We start from the raw sequence: 16568 nt of genomic DNA on the forward strand, positions 1-16568 counted from the left end.
TGATTTAGGTATTGTTTGTTTTGTAAGAGCTAGAATGGTTGCAGTCTACAAACGTCTTTAGAAGAAGAAGTAGATTAGACGTCTGCAATCTCAAAAAAAAAAAAAAAAAATTAAAAATCTGCAAACTTTTAAAACAATATGTTTTTTTTTTACTTCCTTATCTATAAAATGTAGCATCTAATCATGATTTAGGACCAAGAAAATAAAACAATTTAAGAAAGTTACTCTCAATAAAATTTGGTAAATTTTTATAATGTTAGAAAACATATAAATATAGTTTTCTATTCAAATGAGGTTGAAATATGAATAATGAATATTATGATAAAAATTAATAACATGTTAGGCCAGTACAATTGAAATAATTTGACCACTCTTCTAAGTCATTATTGGTTTCGTGAAATGTTTCAGGGGTATCTTGAAAATTAGGAAAAACTAAAAACTAATTAACTAGATTCGATATAAAGATTTTAAAAACAATAAATAATACATGTGGTTTTATTGAAACAAGTTTGGGTATAAATTTAGAGCAGTAAATGAACTGAACGTTCAGCGAAGTGTTCGTGAACTGTTCGGCGGGAAGTTCGTTTATTTTCGTTTATTTAATAAATGAAAAAACATGAACACAAATTCTCGTTCGTTTAGTTGAACGAACGAACATGAACAATGATCTTGTTCATTCGATTATGTTCATGAACATTCGTTTACGTTTGTTTATGTTCGTTTATATAAATTTATTTTATGTTCATATATGCTTAATTGTCTTTGGTTACATTACTATATTATATGTTCATTTATGTTCATATAGGTTTAATTATGTTTATTTATCTTTATTTATTTATGTTCGTTTGTTTATGTTCACGAACATGAACAATGTAATTTGTTAAACGGACAAACACGAATAAGAAAACTCGTTCGTTTATTTGTTTGTGTTCGTTCATTTGTTCGGCTAACTTAAACGAACGAACATGAATAACCCTCGTTCGTGTTCGTTCGGTTTGTTTACAACCCTAGGTATAATTGTTGTTTATTTCATTTTGGTTTTCACAAATCATGGAATTTCTTATGGATTTATGTTGCACAATTGGTATTAAGTTGGAGTAAATTTGCCAAATTTCACACATTTATTTGGGTAAAATTGTTTAAAATATAGTAGTGTTTATTTTCCTCCTTTACAACAAGCAACACATCGATCACCTATTTCATGACATTTCAATAATTTACAAGGACCGATAACGCACTTCAATAATTTATGAGCAATGGATAACATATTTTATACATGCTCCTTAATCTTTAATTTTAATATCACAGTTAATTTACAAGTGTGTTTTTTTAGTTAGAATAGGTGTGAAGAGGTGGGAAGATGTTGATCCATGTTTACGCCAAAAAGAGGAAGTGCAGACCTTTTTTAGGTCTGCAGTCTTCTAAAAAGCAACAGTTTGCAAGAGCAGACGTCTGCACGTTGTTCACGTAGCGCAGACAAAAGAGATCAAAATGAGTTTTTGGCAAAAAAAAAAAAACAACACCTTCGTGAATCCTGGAGTACAATCTGGAATGTACGAACATTCCGAAATTAAATTTTGTTCACGAGTAACAAAAAACAACCATTTGTATAACTATTTTAGGTCCATTTTGAACAAATATTATGCAAATTGTTTAGAGAATATTGTCATCTAGCTTTTTATTATTGAATATAAGTTCCTATAATCAATTTCTTACAATACTTGTTTGTAGTGGAGGACAGTGTAAGTGAATAGACGACTTTATGTAGTATATTACTCCATACTACACAGTTTATGATATAGATTTAACCAATGATATCAACTTTTTGGGTTGATTAAGTTGGTTGCTTCAAAGTCCATGTCACATACTAATCAGATATGTATGTATGTATTTTCGATGTTGTAACGACCCAAATTTCACATCCAAAAATTTTGTTTTTAAATCAATACTTTAGAAAACATTTGTAAATAAAATATTGTCTGATCAAACCGAAATATGAAAACAATCAAATATCAGAGTACAAAATCCCAGAATAACTCATGGTGCGGAAAACAATGTGCGTGTATGATGTGCCGCTACCGCGCCAGCTCCTTCCCCTTCGCTGAGGAGATACCTGAAAACAAAACTGTAAACCGTAAGCACGAAGCTTAGTGAGTTACCCCACTGTACCACATACCATATAACCACATATCATACATATATTGTCAGGTATATCTGGGTGCCCGACCTACCCCTTCGGTCCTCTCGACTGGGCACTGACTAGCATATCTGGGTACTGGTCTCCCCTTCGGTCCTCTCGACCGGATACTGATCATCATATTTGGGTGCTGGTCTCCCCTTCGGTCCTCTCGACCGGATACTGGGAACTATTTCACCCCTACTACTACCACATAACACATATCACATAATTTACCTAGCATGGTTGGGCATGACTGCCCCTTCGACCCTATCAACCGGTAATCTGGGGACTATCTCCCATATTGTCACTAGCACATAGCATCATATCATTCTAGCACATAAACATATCACAGGTAGTAGCAACCCTAGATGAATATCACAGAGACAATCATCTAATCATACAATTCCTATTGGTGGGCCGACATTGTGGCCGTAGACACACTACTACTGGAAGGTAACTCACCTCGAAAAGTAGTTGCTGAAAGTTTGCTTGCTAAGTGCCTGACTGCTGAACCGGTAATCCTCCGGCTATAAATCATAAACATAGATTAGCCACTCATAAATACCCTTAGGTCAGATGATTGACCCACCCCTGGTCCAAGGTCAACTCCTTGGTCAAAGTCAACTTCCAGTTGACTGGACTCGCCGAGTCATGGCACCGACTCGCCGAGTCGTTCTCCTACTATCCCGGTCCTACTCGACAAGTCCCTCTTCCCACTCACTGAGTCACCCTTAACTCACTACTTAGGACGATAGAACCGACTCGCCGAGTCCACACAAGCAGATCTCCTACTCGCTTCCAAATCCTCACCAGAGCATCCTTTATGAGGATTTAGGTTTCTGGGACTATTGCTACACGTTAAATTGCTAATTCCGCGTGCAGATACGAAGGGTTGGACCTTCAACACCTAAACCCCTCTTACTCAGTAACAGTTCATATGACTCGCCGAGTTTGAAGAACAACTCGTCGAGTTCCAGGCAATCTTCATAGGACTCGCTGAGTTGTTCATCCAACTCGTCGAGTCTAAGACCATCTTCATAGAACTCGCCGAGTTCCACTTTGGGACTCACCGAGTCCCTTCGACCCACTTCCCATACAGAACAAATATGAGACATGCAACGCTTCCAAACCATAGATCTAAGTTCCTAGGGCATGCTTATCACATAAAGTTGCAAACTTTACGTGCATGCTTGGCCCTATAAGCTCCAAAAGGCAACTCCAAGCTCTTTATGAGGTCATACACTCAATAGGGACCTCAATCACTTCAACCACAGAGACTTTATACTTCTAATATGTCCATAAGGTCTAGATCTGAAGTCCTTTTAGATCATAGAGCACAAACACATTGAGTTTGGTGTTTTAGGGCTTGAAAGCCACCAATTAGGGACAAAAGGGGGATCTAATGAAATAGTGATCAAGGTAGGGACTTTTCTACCTGAATGGAAGCCTCTTGCAGGGTAGATGTCGGATCTACTTCCCCTCCTAGCACTCTTCCACCTCCTTCTTCTTCTCTTAAGCTTCAAACTTCCTTCACAAGGCCAAAATCACTCACAAGGACAAAAGGGGGTTAGGGTTTTGCTCTACAGCTCTTCTGGAAGTGTTAGGGACAAGGGAGGCCGAGTTAGAGTGTTTAAATAGGGTGCAAACACCCGGGTTAGGGTTTTTTCCCAAACAGGGCCTACTCCCCGAGTCCAGGAACCGACTCGCCGAGTCCAAAGCTTAGACCCCGTGTTTCATCCCACTTCTACTCGGCGAGTTGGTCCTTCAACTCGTCGAGTCCAAGACAAAATGCATTGTTTAAGAAATATAAGTTACAAGGAATACGTACCAGGAACCAGGTGCAACAAATGTTCTAGATAAAACATGGCTATGCAGATTATTAATGATAGTAATATCAGATATTTACTTAGTTTTGTAACTAGTATGCCTCTGAACACATTATAATTGTTTTTTTCATGTTCTGGTAAGTGGTATTAATCAATTTACAAGAGAAATCGTTATGGTGACAATGGGTTGTCTGGTGCTAGAAGTAACAACATATGTAATTTATTACATATGACACCAAATCAAGTTCCTTGTTATGATGAGGTCGTACACACGATTGATCTTAGGCATAAAAGTTAGGGTGTTGCTAATGATGGTCCAACATTTTAGGGTGATAAATCAACAATCGATCAAGCAAAATTGATTATGTTGGTTGATGATACAAAATTACTTTTACACATAAATCATGTAGAAAAATTCCATTGTTTTTTTAATATGAAGATGATGAAACTGAATCTTACGACAATGAAACTAATCCCCGACAACCCCGTAATAATAATTACTTTTATTATTTTTCAGATTTTGAAGAAACAAAAACTACTCATTGAGGAATGTTTGATCCCTTATCATATCCCGAATTGTCAACCTAAAAACATAAAGCTTTAGTATCTTATAACCAATCTTTACATATCAACTAGTTAAAAATTGTTCGAAAGAAAAGAAGGTTTTAAGCTAACATTTGGAATGAAATGTGTTAATGATTATTGGTTCAAATTAAAGTCACGAGATTTTCAACAAAGAGATATGAAGCATTTTGATTTGTTAAAAATTGTAAATTGCGGATAAGAACTACAAAGATAAATTTCCAAAAACTTTTCAAGTCCATAAATCATCGAAAAATAACATTTGCTCAAACAAACAGTTGCATCCCCATCATAGCCTAGCCAACAAGAAAGTGTTAGGTCACTTCTTAAAGAACATATTTGCTCATAGCAGAGGAAATATATTATAGGGAGAGAAAATCCAACATACTCTAAATGGCCATTTTAGTGTTTATATTTTCTATTGACAGACATGGAGTGAGACTCTAGATATGTTGAGAGGGTCATTGAAGAAAGCTTTCTAAGACTCCCTCTATATTGTTATAATTTAGAGAAGAATAATCCATTGACAATTACTCATATAAAGATAGATGACAACAATCGGTTTGAATATATTTCTTCATTATCAGTTGTGTAATAATAATTGTTTGCACATATTTTTTTTACCTGTGATAAAGTTATGGGATCTTATTACTAATATATTATTTTAGATTTAAGCATTTCAAACATGTTTGTGTCACCTTATTGTTATTAAACGTGCCCACCTAAAAAGGAAATAGTTGGGAAATATGTTCCTAGCAGTAGCCATGGATGGTAATAACCAAATCTTGTCACTCGCATTTCTCAAGGTTGAGATACTATATTAGATATATTATCTTCCTTTTTTAAACGGCAACCTATTTACTAAACTTACTTCTAAATACCACCTATGTCTCTTATGAGACTTGAACCCATGACCTCTCATTAGACATATGATCGATATGGTTTTTTTCAAGGCCGAAATAATATATTAGACATATGAACCCTTTAGACGTCATGTCTAATAGGGTTATTCTATTGACATGGCCATCCAAGGTGTGTTCCCAAAAATATATAACATACTTTTTTGTCGACGTTTGCTAATGAATATGTAAGCAGATATTATAGAACACAAGATAATCAAAATTTTGTTATGGGAGACATGAAAAGCTTAGAGAGAATCTGGTTTTAAAGATAGTTTGTCTAGGATACAATTGTGTTTACTAATGAATATCATACATGGGAATACATAATAGGTTACCATAAATAGGAAAGGGAATGTTTCCCTGGGGTTTGTTATAACATAATGACATCAAACTAGTAATGAGCTTCAAAACCAAAAACTTGGTCCAGAATCGGAACTGGAACTGTAACTAGTTTATACTTAACATGTATGGGTATTAGGTATGAATTTAGGGTTAATCCGGGTACTAGGTATTCCGAGTTTGGGTCTAGTCAGTTCCGGGTAAACCAATATTAGATCTAAAAGTTAAAAGGTTTTTTGAATCCTCATGTTGATCAATGCCCATGGTTTTGTTTCTTCTTAACTTTTCCATGCACCTAGTTGAGAATCAAAAGCCACATACATTATTTAAAATTAAAGATCCAAAAGTCAAAACCAATAATTCATCATTAAAGGTTTAACATGTTTTGTTTGATTGCATGTACCAATTTTTAGGAACATTCTAAACCACGTCTACAACATTTTAAAGAAGAATATACATATATGATGTCTCTATCCATCGTTAAAGGTTTAACATGATGTTTAGGAACATGATATTGGTTTAATAAAAGTTGTAGGAACTTGATGTTTAGGATTTTATATGCAATATTTGAGTTTTGAATGAGCCAAAACAAATTTTGATTTCAATTAGAAAGTACCAAACAACGCATATATAAATTAAAACCGACCAAAATTTTAGTTTTTTGGGTATTTAGATTCTAAAACCTTAAACCCAGTTCCACCCTACCCACTTTGACATTTTCAATTCTATACCCACAACCAATTTCCTTATACCGGTCTGATTCTTGGGTCCAATAATATCCTAATTACGCTTTCCGAGTTTTCCAGTTCCAATCTCATTTGGTCAATCCGAACCAAAATAAATATCTACAGCAAATATTGTCGATTACATAAATGTATTATCAAAATGTGCATGAAAGCTACCAATAACAATGTTGATTGAATTTTTTTTCAAGAAATAGTGTCAACAACATAATGTTGATGGTAATTAAAAAATCTATACTAATATGACTTTATTTCACCATGTATGACAATACGTTGTTATTCGTATGCAGTGCAACTTGAAAAAAAAATATCATTTATCTTGATGAGGTTATTAATAGTATGATTCGTAGATTGACGACTTGGTGAGTATACAAGATGGATTAACACGGATATCAAGTGACTGAACAAAAAAAGAAGTTTTGGTTAACTTATAATAAAATACTTGTACATGTGGGAAATGATAAATGATTAGTATATTGTGTGCTCATGTGATGGATATTTTCAAAGTATTGAGATATAAACACAACAATAAATGGGTGCAACAATATTTCAAAACAAAATATCGAGTAACATATATGAATGTGGTGTATTATGTGCCAGTTATTGTTGAACACAATCTACCACATGAAGTCATGGTTGCATTACCGTCGTTGACGGACAAACAAAAAGTTATATATCCACAAAACCATAAATGTAACATTTCTTAAGGAGAAGGTATGATAAAGACAATATGTAGTCACTACCCAAAAATCATATACACATGACTAAATTGTTCATATCCGTTCCCAGAAACAAAAAATTCTTAATTATCAAGTATAAGTAAATCAAAGCTTAAGACTAAGACGAAAGCCCTTGGAATTTCAGGTTGGAGACCGAGTACTATTGAAAGTGTCACCTTGGAAAGGAACGATACATTTTGGAAAATGTGAAAAACTAAATCCAAGGTATATCGGGCCATTCGAGATCCTCACCAGGATTGGCCCGGTACCATACAAGCTCCGATTACCACAAGAATTAAATAACATACATCCTACCTTTCATGTGTCCAACTTAAAGAAGTGTATTTGACGAGACTCTTGTGATCCCTCTCAACGAAATCGAAATTAATGAGAGTCTCCACTTCGTAGAAGAACCGGTAGAAATCATGGACCGGGAGATCAAAAAAGCAAAACAAAGTCGCAATCCCACTGTGAAGGTTCGATGGAACGCTAAACGAGGGCCCGAGTTCACTTGGGAACGCGAAGATCAGATGAAACAAAAATACCCACATCTTTTCCCCAACCCTTGAAGTCATATTCAAAATGCTAATTTCAGGATGAAATTCCTTCTAACGGAGGGATGATGTGACAACCGACAATTCCTGGTCAAGTCAAGTAAAAAAAGTCAACAATTCAAACCGGTCAACTCAACTAGTACTTGTATGTTAGGGCTTACTCTAGGTTTACCAATGTACAACTCTCTATCTTAATACAAAGTATCACTCGGAAGTTCCAAATGTTCAGAAAACCTAAACCCTACATAGGGTGAGTAGTGTAATGACTCGATAAAACACTATTACGTACCCTTTGGGGGTGAACAACACTCATAACAAGGCATAGTGGGGTTTACAAACCTTACACTACGGGGCCAAACACTAAAAAAGGCTTCAAACAAAGTCTCTCTCAATGTCTCTCACGATATCTCTCTATCTCCCAAATTTCTCGTAAATCTCTCTCAAAATCTATTTCAACTTTTTAAATACATCCGGGCCATCCCGACCCTTCAAATAATTGAAAACCACTAGAAACGGGAAGATAATGTGAAAACAACACTTGAGTGTGAAACCTCCTCTCTATGTGAAGCCTCTCACATCCAAGAGTTGACCTAAGAACCCTCTTAGGGACCGAGACCTCTCGTAACGAAGCTACTTTCGGACCCGATAACGTTCACATGGTACTCGACAAGGCTTGCAGCCGGACTCGCTCACACCGAACCTCACATTCTCAGGCGGATCCTCTCGCATCGAACCTTACCTTCGTAACTGAGGACATTCACACCTACTTTTCTCGCTATGAGCCTTCTCACCTACAAACCCTCTCCCTGCTGTGAACCTCCTCAGTAGCCTCGCACTTTCACTTCTTATCCCAATTTTGACCACTTTTGCATTTTAAGCCCGTTTTTTATGCTTTTGACGCGAGATTTTCAACTAAATCCATAATTTTGACATATTAGACCCTCTAAACTTATATTTTATTCTCATATGGAAGATTTATTTTGTATAAATCATATTTTTGCTTAGGATAATTACAAGAGTACATAAAGGATCTTTTTGACTTTTCTCATAAAGGTATGATGCCAACCACCCTCATATCAAATTTATGTCACTATTCACAACTAGGTAGTCAATTCATTAAGCTTCTTCAACACTCTTCCCATCCAATCAATACACAAATCCAATAGATTTGTTTCACTTCTCATCCAAGATTTCATTCCTCACCAAAAGCAAACTTTCATTCTCTCTCTCTCTCTCTCACGAATTATCTAGGAGTTTTTGAATAATTCCTCCATTATTGGTAAGTATTTTTCCTTTAAACTTCTACACAATCTTCACATTTTCATACAATGTAACATCCGGAATTTCAGGTATTATATTTATTCATTTTATTTTGAGTTTTGTGGAAGAACTCGGCAAGTTGGTGCGTAGACTCGCCGAGTAGAGACACGATTTCTCATCCGGATTAATGACCGGACTCGACGAGTCGCATTGGTGGACTCGGCGAGTCAGCGCTGTTTAATGAAACCCTAATTTCTCGGGTTTGGGGCCTATTTAAAGGGTCTTATGGTCGTCATTTGTGCTCACCATCCCCCATAGCAAAACCCTAGTGCACTTGAGTGTTTGGAGTGAGAGAAGGAGCCATTATCAACCTTGGAGGTGTTGTCTAGCAAGGGAAAGGAAGTTTTAGCCAAAAGGAAGCAAGAGGAACAACTTCCTGAAGATTTGAGGTCCAGAACATCACATTTGAGGTACTATTTTCGAACCATTTTCCATTGAGGTGATGTTCATGTTGATTTAGGGTTTATTGAGCCCTTTTGTGGCTAGATCTAGTGCTCCCATGGTCCCTTAAGTGAGTTAGGTTCTGGATCTGGATCCTTGGAGGTCCAGAGTGTCCCTTTGTCCAAGATTTTTATGAATCCATGGAGGTTTTGGTTTGGGATCTTTGTGTTTGAGGTCAAAACACCATTTATGATCATTAGGTGTGATATGAGCGCTAAGACATGAACTTTACGTGATAAATAAGTTTGGAAGGACAGGATCTATGAGTTAGTGGAACAGATCTGACCTCAGAAGGTCGTTTGGGGTTGTGCATGGAATGCACTTGCCGAGTCCATTGGCAGGCTCAACGAGTTGGTGCGGGTTGTTCAAGGATTTCGAACCACGGGTTGAGTAACCGAGTTGGGTGAGTGACTCGGTGAGTCGGAAGGGACTCAGAGGAATCGGGTCCCCATAGAGACTCGGTGAGTCCACGCCAGACTCGGCGAGTTGGGGTTTACCATTGACCAAAGTTGACCGGTGTTGACTTGATAGGGTTAGTCAACCTTAGTTGGGAAAGTGTTAATTAGAGATGTATTGTGTTATAGGAGGACTATAGCTCGGGAGATCGAGCACTAGTGATTTCAGGGATTTACGAGTTACTGAGATACGCGAGGTGAGTCTTCTCACTATACTTTACCTTGAGTAGGTAAATAGAGTTATGTGTTACAGTGCTTTATATCTATTGTTTGTTGTACTGCATTCTTCTATGTGATTTATGCTGTGCATGCTTGCAGAGTTAGAACCTGATGGTTCACACAGTTTGGGTGCACGGACCCACAGAGTTATAGCCTCGAGTGGCTAATATATGTTATATGTGGTATTTTGGGGAACTGACTAAGCTTCGTGCTTACAGTGTTTTGTGTTATGTGTTTTAGGTTTCTCTCTGGATCACGGGATGACACCGGGTTGATTATACACACCAGAGAAATAGTCATGTTTTGAGGATCCTGGTTTATTATGCAAGTGAAAATGGAGTTATGTTTTGTAATTTGATTATGAATGAGATTTTAAGAAAAGTGTTTTTTTAAGAATTAAACCATTATATTTAAATGAAAAATTGTTTTGAAAATTTACGGTGTTACAAGTTGGTATCAGAGCCTTGGTTTGATGGATTCGGATGCACCTTCGGGTAAATCTGGACTCAAACTGAGGAAGTAAGAAAAGTTTTTAAAGAAATAATTTTCTAAAGCGAATAAGAGTTCAAAGAGAAAGCGAGAAAGAGCAGTGTGTACAATCAGCCAGAGCCTGAACGGTGATTTCCCAAAAATACCATTTCTTCTGTGTTATGAGATCTTTATGATGCACTTTATGAGATATTATTGCATGCTAGAGACAGGCTAGGTATTTCATATCTTAGGACTAGAGTGACCTGATTTGTGATGCCTTAGCCTAGAAATTGCTGTTATATGCGATGTGCTTTTGAGTATGTGATGAGTGAGAATATTTAGTTGGAATCCTTTAGGGGATTTGATTAGAGGAGTAATCTAGGGGAGATACCTAGATGAGTACCGTGGTACTTAGCAAAAGAATAGTTAGAACCCGTGAGGGGAAGAGTTGCAGAGTTCGGTGGTACTTTCAAGGATGAGCAGAGCAAATGGAGTTATCACCCATAGTGAGTCCTATGTATTCTTTGATGCTCGAATGCTACTTGCTTCGTGCTTCGTGGAACTCTCGATGATGAGAGTCAGCTACCAAGCGAATATGACGATATTCAGGAGGTAGATGGCTGGCATCATTAGGAGCTCTTCAGCAGCTGATGGCAGAGAAGTGTGGGAATCTAGGAAGAGCCTAGGGAGTAGCCTTAGCCAGATGAGTGCGCGGGCAGAGTAGAGAATTTCACTGGGGAGCAAGCACGCGCGACGGAATTGGTGAACGAGAAGGTCGAGCAGCTACTTAGGAGCTCCGGGATAGTCTATGTGGAAAGTATGGGTAGATGTGGCAGGTAGTATGGGCTCGTACTACTGAAAGCAGAGGACCCATACTTAATACATGGAGTATTCTGAAGGTTCTAATGAGCAGATGAAGGAGTGATGTTATGGTTCGAGTACCATACATCAGAGCAGATGGAGGAGTGATGTTATGGTTCGAGTACCATACATCGGAGCAGATGGAGGAGGGATGTTATGGTTCGAGTGCCATACATCGGAGCAGATGAGGAGTGATGTTATGGTTCAAATACCATATATCGGAGAAGATGGAGGAGCGATGTTATGGTTCGAGTACCATACATCGGAGCAGATGGAGGAGTGACATTATGGTTCGAGTACCATACATCGGAGCAGATGGATGAGTGATGTTATGGTTCGAGTACCATACATCGGAGCGGATAAAGGAGTGATGTTATGGTTAGAGTACCATACGTCGGAGCAGATGGAGGAATGATGCTATGGTTCATGTACCATACACCGGATCATATTGAGAAGATATGTCATGGGATGAGTACCATGGTTCGTAGTGAATGATGCTCGTGGTTCTTCGGTTATCCGGTCATGATTGATAAGGTAGAGATTGGACGCTATGGGCTTTAGGCCATGGGGCCATGATTGAGTTCGAAGAGACGTCCCTTGAGAGGGAGGTCGAGGGCCTTTCAGAATATTTTGGTAAGGAGCCAGAGGGAGGGGAGAATTTCAGTATGAGTTGAGCAATCAGTCGATAGAGGATATGTCACCTTCTATGACCTGGGTGGTGCTATTTATGTTCATATACAAAACATGAGAGGCATGATGTTTAAGTTTTGGGTTTGGGGGTAAACCCTGCAGGTTGTCATTGAGGATGATTTTCCATCAGAGTATCAGGTAGCATGTGTGTCGCGAGGCAGTAATTTACTATGAGCAGATAGTCAGTTGGGACTGAGATAGTCAAGGACCACGTTACACCTATTTGAGTATAGTAAGGCGTACTGTAGAGGTATCAGTGGGGAGTCCAGTCGAGTTTATTAGTGCAGTGGTTTTTCTATCTATGTTGGGTATTGAATATGGGAGTGGGTCCCTGTTCTTGGGAAGATCCATGTGATGGAACGTCGGTTGATGAGTCGAGGTGGGGGAGTATGATGATTTTGTGGTCCAGTCTATGAGTCAGTGATGTTATTGGACAGTTGAGTTGTTTGGTTTGGATTGGTACGAGACTTAGAACGACTAGAGGCAGTCGTGACGAGAATTTCTTGATGATTTCATATGAGGTTCAGAGTGTATGAGATCGATTGATTTCCTTAAAGGGGATTATCGGGCGTTGCGTAGCACTTTCCAGGGGCAGGTGCGTTATTACTGGTGAAAATAGTTTGTGAGATTGTTGATGTGTCAGATAGTGATGGTTCGAACCCTAAGTGGGGGAGAACCGGGTGGTTTATTGAGAGAACCAGAGATTTGTGCAAGAGCGGTTAGGGGTTGGATACAGAAACCTGTGGCTTGAATTCATGAGATCAGGGTCATTGGTGATCAAGGAAAGGTGCAGGGCGAGATAATGCATGTGGTATATGTCTGATAAAAGGATGAGTGTCTCCACGGTGGGTGGTTAATGGTCAGGAATCTGGTGGTGGTCAGAGTCGTTTCAAGCGGAAGACTCGTAGTGATGGTATGGGTAGTTAAGAACTTCTGGGTTGAAATATGGGTAGAAGATTGTTGAGTAGCCGACTCCCGGGCTGGGATGTGTATTCTTGCTTGGATTTTTAGCAGTAGTGGAAAGGGTTTCGGAGGATCATCAGTGTGTTCTGAAGGGTTAGCGCCTTCCTTGTATTCCAATTGAGTGTTTGGATGCACTGAAGTTGCGCATTGAGTGAAAGAGGAAATTATTATGGGATTCAGAGGAAATGTATTGATGTATGTGTATGGAGCTGGGAGTGAGGGAATCAGTGGTAGAGGCAGGACATTGTGATGCTCTGTTATGGTGTTCCGTGATTTCTGTGTATAACGTCCCGATTTCGGAGTTATTTAGAGTCTTGGGTTTAATACGACTAGTGATGTATCATGTATCCGCGGTTCCAGTGGGAGCCCTTCATGTATTGTCATCAAGAGGGATTATTTAAGGAAGTGGATCTCCGCAGAGGTAGGTTCTGTGTTATGGCGGTTGCCGCCAGAGTCTGTAATGCATATCGGGGCAAGTGTGTGTGTAACTATCTATGATAGTCTTCGGTGCATGAGTTAGTGAACATAGTGTGGCGTTGTAATGAGAATGAGAGTATAGGGTGAAGCTACGGGGAGCCGTAGTATTCACCAAGTCAGAGGGTGTTGTGATGCTACGGGGAGCCGTAGTACTAACAAGTCAGAGAGAGAGAGAAAGTCGTGATGCTACGAGGAGCCGTAGTATTCTCCAGTCAGATGGCGTTGTGATGCTACGAGGAGCCGTAGTACTCACAAGTCATAGGGAGGGAGTCGTGATGCTACGGGGAGCCGTAGTATTCGCCAGTCAGAGGGTGTTGTGATGCTACGAGGAGCCGTAATACTCACTAGTTAGTTGGCGTTGTGATACCACGGGGAGCGGGAGCCGTATTATCACTAGTCAGAGGTTGTCGTAATGTTGCAGGAAGCCATAGTACCCACTAGACGGAAAGAGAGTATGATGATGGAGTGTTCTCCGATAAGTGCATGATGTAGAAGAGTTTTAGGCTTGAGTAGCCCTAGCGTTGAGTTTATGGAGCCTAGTGGTTAAACCAGGGCGAGACTGGGGTCTCCATCTCTGTCGGGAGGGTCAGCGAGGCGCGCGGGAGAATATGCGCAGCAGACTCCAGAGGTTAGAGTTGAGTCGATCTTCGATTGGATTGTATTTTTATGAGGGAAAGGCAATTTCGTGACTTGCGTGTCACTGGGCCGTGATAGTGGTCATGGGGAGGAAGTTAGTGAGATATTTTGGATCATACTATGTGGGGATTCAGCTGTGTGGCCAAAAGCTGACCTGGTGCTCGGTATCGAATATGAGAAATGAGCTAGAGTTTACCATGGTAATGTATGTGGAAACTTCAGAGATAGCGAACGATTCAGACGCTCGAGGATATGCTTCAGGAATGTGTATTAGATTTCGGAGGGGGGGGGGATTGTGGCCCGTAATTGCCCTTGGCATAGTTTTCCTACAACAACAACCATCATTAGTGCATCAGTATGCCGCCCTTTGGGCTGATGTAGGGAAGGAGGTATCGGACCCCATTTGTTGGAGAGAGGTAGGGCAACGTGTGATGGGAAGTACAAAGATCGTGCTTTAGACGTCAGAGCAGACACAACGGGTTAGACAGAGATTGTTGACCACTCAGAGCCGCTAGAAGAGTTATGCGGATAGACGACGATTCGAGCTTGAGTTTTAGGTCGGTGACTATGTTCTCCTGAAGGTATCTCCTTAGAAAAGAGTGATTCGATTCAGGAAGAGGGGCAAGCTAGGGCCCCCGTATATTGGGCCATTCAGAGTGATCGCGAGGGTGGGCAAGGTAGCATATCACTTGGAGCTACCTGCGGAATTGGAGCGGATTCATAATACCTTTCATGTGTCTCAGCTGAGGAAGTGTATAGCCGACGAGTCGACGGTAGTGCTATTAGAGGATATTCAGGTGGATGTGAGCCTGAATTACGCGGAGAGACCAGTTGCGATTGTGGATCAGAAGATCAAGGTTCTGAGGAACAAGGAGGTGCCTCTGGTGCAGGTCCAGTGGCAGCATCGGAAAGGGGTCGGAGCTTACTTGGGAACCGGAGCGTAAGATGCGTGTGCAGCATCCGGAGCTATTTCAGGGATGAGACTTCGAGGGTGAAGTCAGATTCAAGTGGGGGAGAATTGTAACATCCGAAATTTCAGGTATTATATTTATTCATTTTATTTTGAGTTTTGTGGAAGAACTCAGCAAGTTGGTGCGTAGACTCGTCGAGTAGAGACGTGATTTCTCATCTGGATTAATGACCGGACTCGACGAGTCAATGCTTTTTAATGAAACCCTAATTTCTCGGGTTTGGGGCCTATTTAAAGGGCCTTATGGCCGTCATTCGTGCTCACCAGCCCCCAGAGCGAAACCCTAGTGCACTTGAGTGTTTGGAGTGAGAGAAGGAGCCATTATCAACCTTCGAGGTGTTGTCTAGCAAGGGAAAGGAAGTTTTAGCCAAGAGGAAGCAAGAGGAACAACTTCCTTAAGATTTGAGGTCCAGAACATCACATTTGAGGTACTATTTTCGAACCATTTTCTGTTGAGGTGATGTTCATGTTGATTTAGGGTTTATTGAGCCCTTTTGTGGCTAGATCTAGTGCGCCCATGGTCCCTTAAGTGAGTTAGGTTCCGGATCTGGACCCTTGGAGGTCCAGAGTGTCCCTTTGTCCAAGCTTTTTATGAATCCATGGAGGTTTTGGTTTGGGATCTTTGTGTTTGAGGTCAAAACACCATTTATGATCATTAGGTGTGATATGAGCGCTAAGACATGAACTTTACGTGATAAATAATAAGCTTGGAAGGACTGGATCTATGAGTTAGTGGAACAGATCTGACCTCAGAAGGTCGTTTGGGGTTGTGCATGGAATGCACTTGCTGAGTCCATTGGCAGACTCGACGAGTTGGTGCGGGTTGTTCAAGGATTTCGAACCAGGGGTTGAGTAACCGAGTTGGGTGAGTGACTCGGTGAGTCGGAAGGGACTCAGAGAAATCGGGTCCCCATAGAGACTCGGCGAGTCCACGCCAGACTCGACGAGTTGGGGTTAACCATTGACCAAAGTTGACCGGTGTTGACTTGATAGGGTTAGTCAACCTTAGTTGGGAAAGTGTTAATTAGAGATGTATTGTGTTATAGGAGGACTATAGCTCGGGAGATTGAGCACTAGTGATTTCAGGGATTTACGAGTTACTGAGATACGCGAGGTGAGTCTTCTCACTATACTTTACCTTGAGTAGGTAAATAGAGTTATGTGTTATAGTGCTTTATATCTATTGTTTGTTGTACTGCATTCTTCTATGTGATTTATGTT

The sequence above is a fragment of the Lactuca saligna genome, chromosome 4 (genome assembly GCF_052625555.1).
Source record: "Lactuca saligna cultivar CGN05327 chromosome 4, ASM5262555v1, whole genome shotgun sequence".
In the NCBI taxonomy this organism is placed as follows: Eukaryota; Viridiplantae; Streptophyta; class Magnoliopsida; order Asterales; family Asteraceae; genus Lactuca; species Lactuca saligna.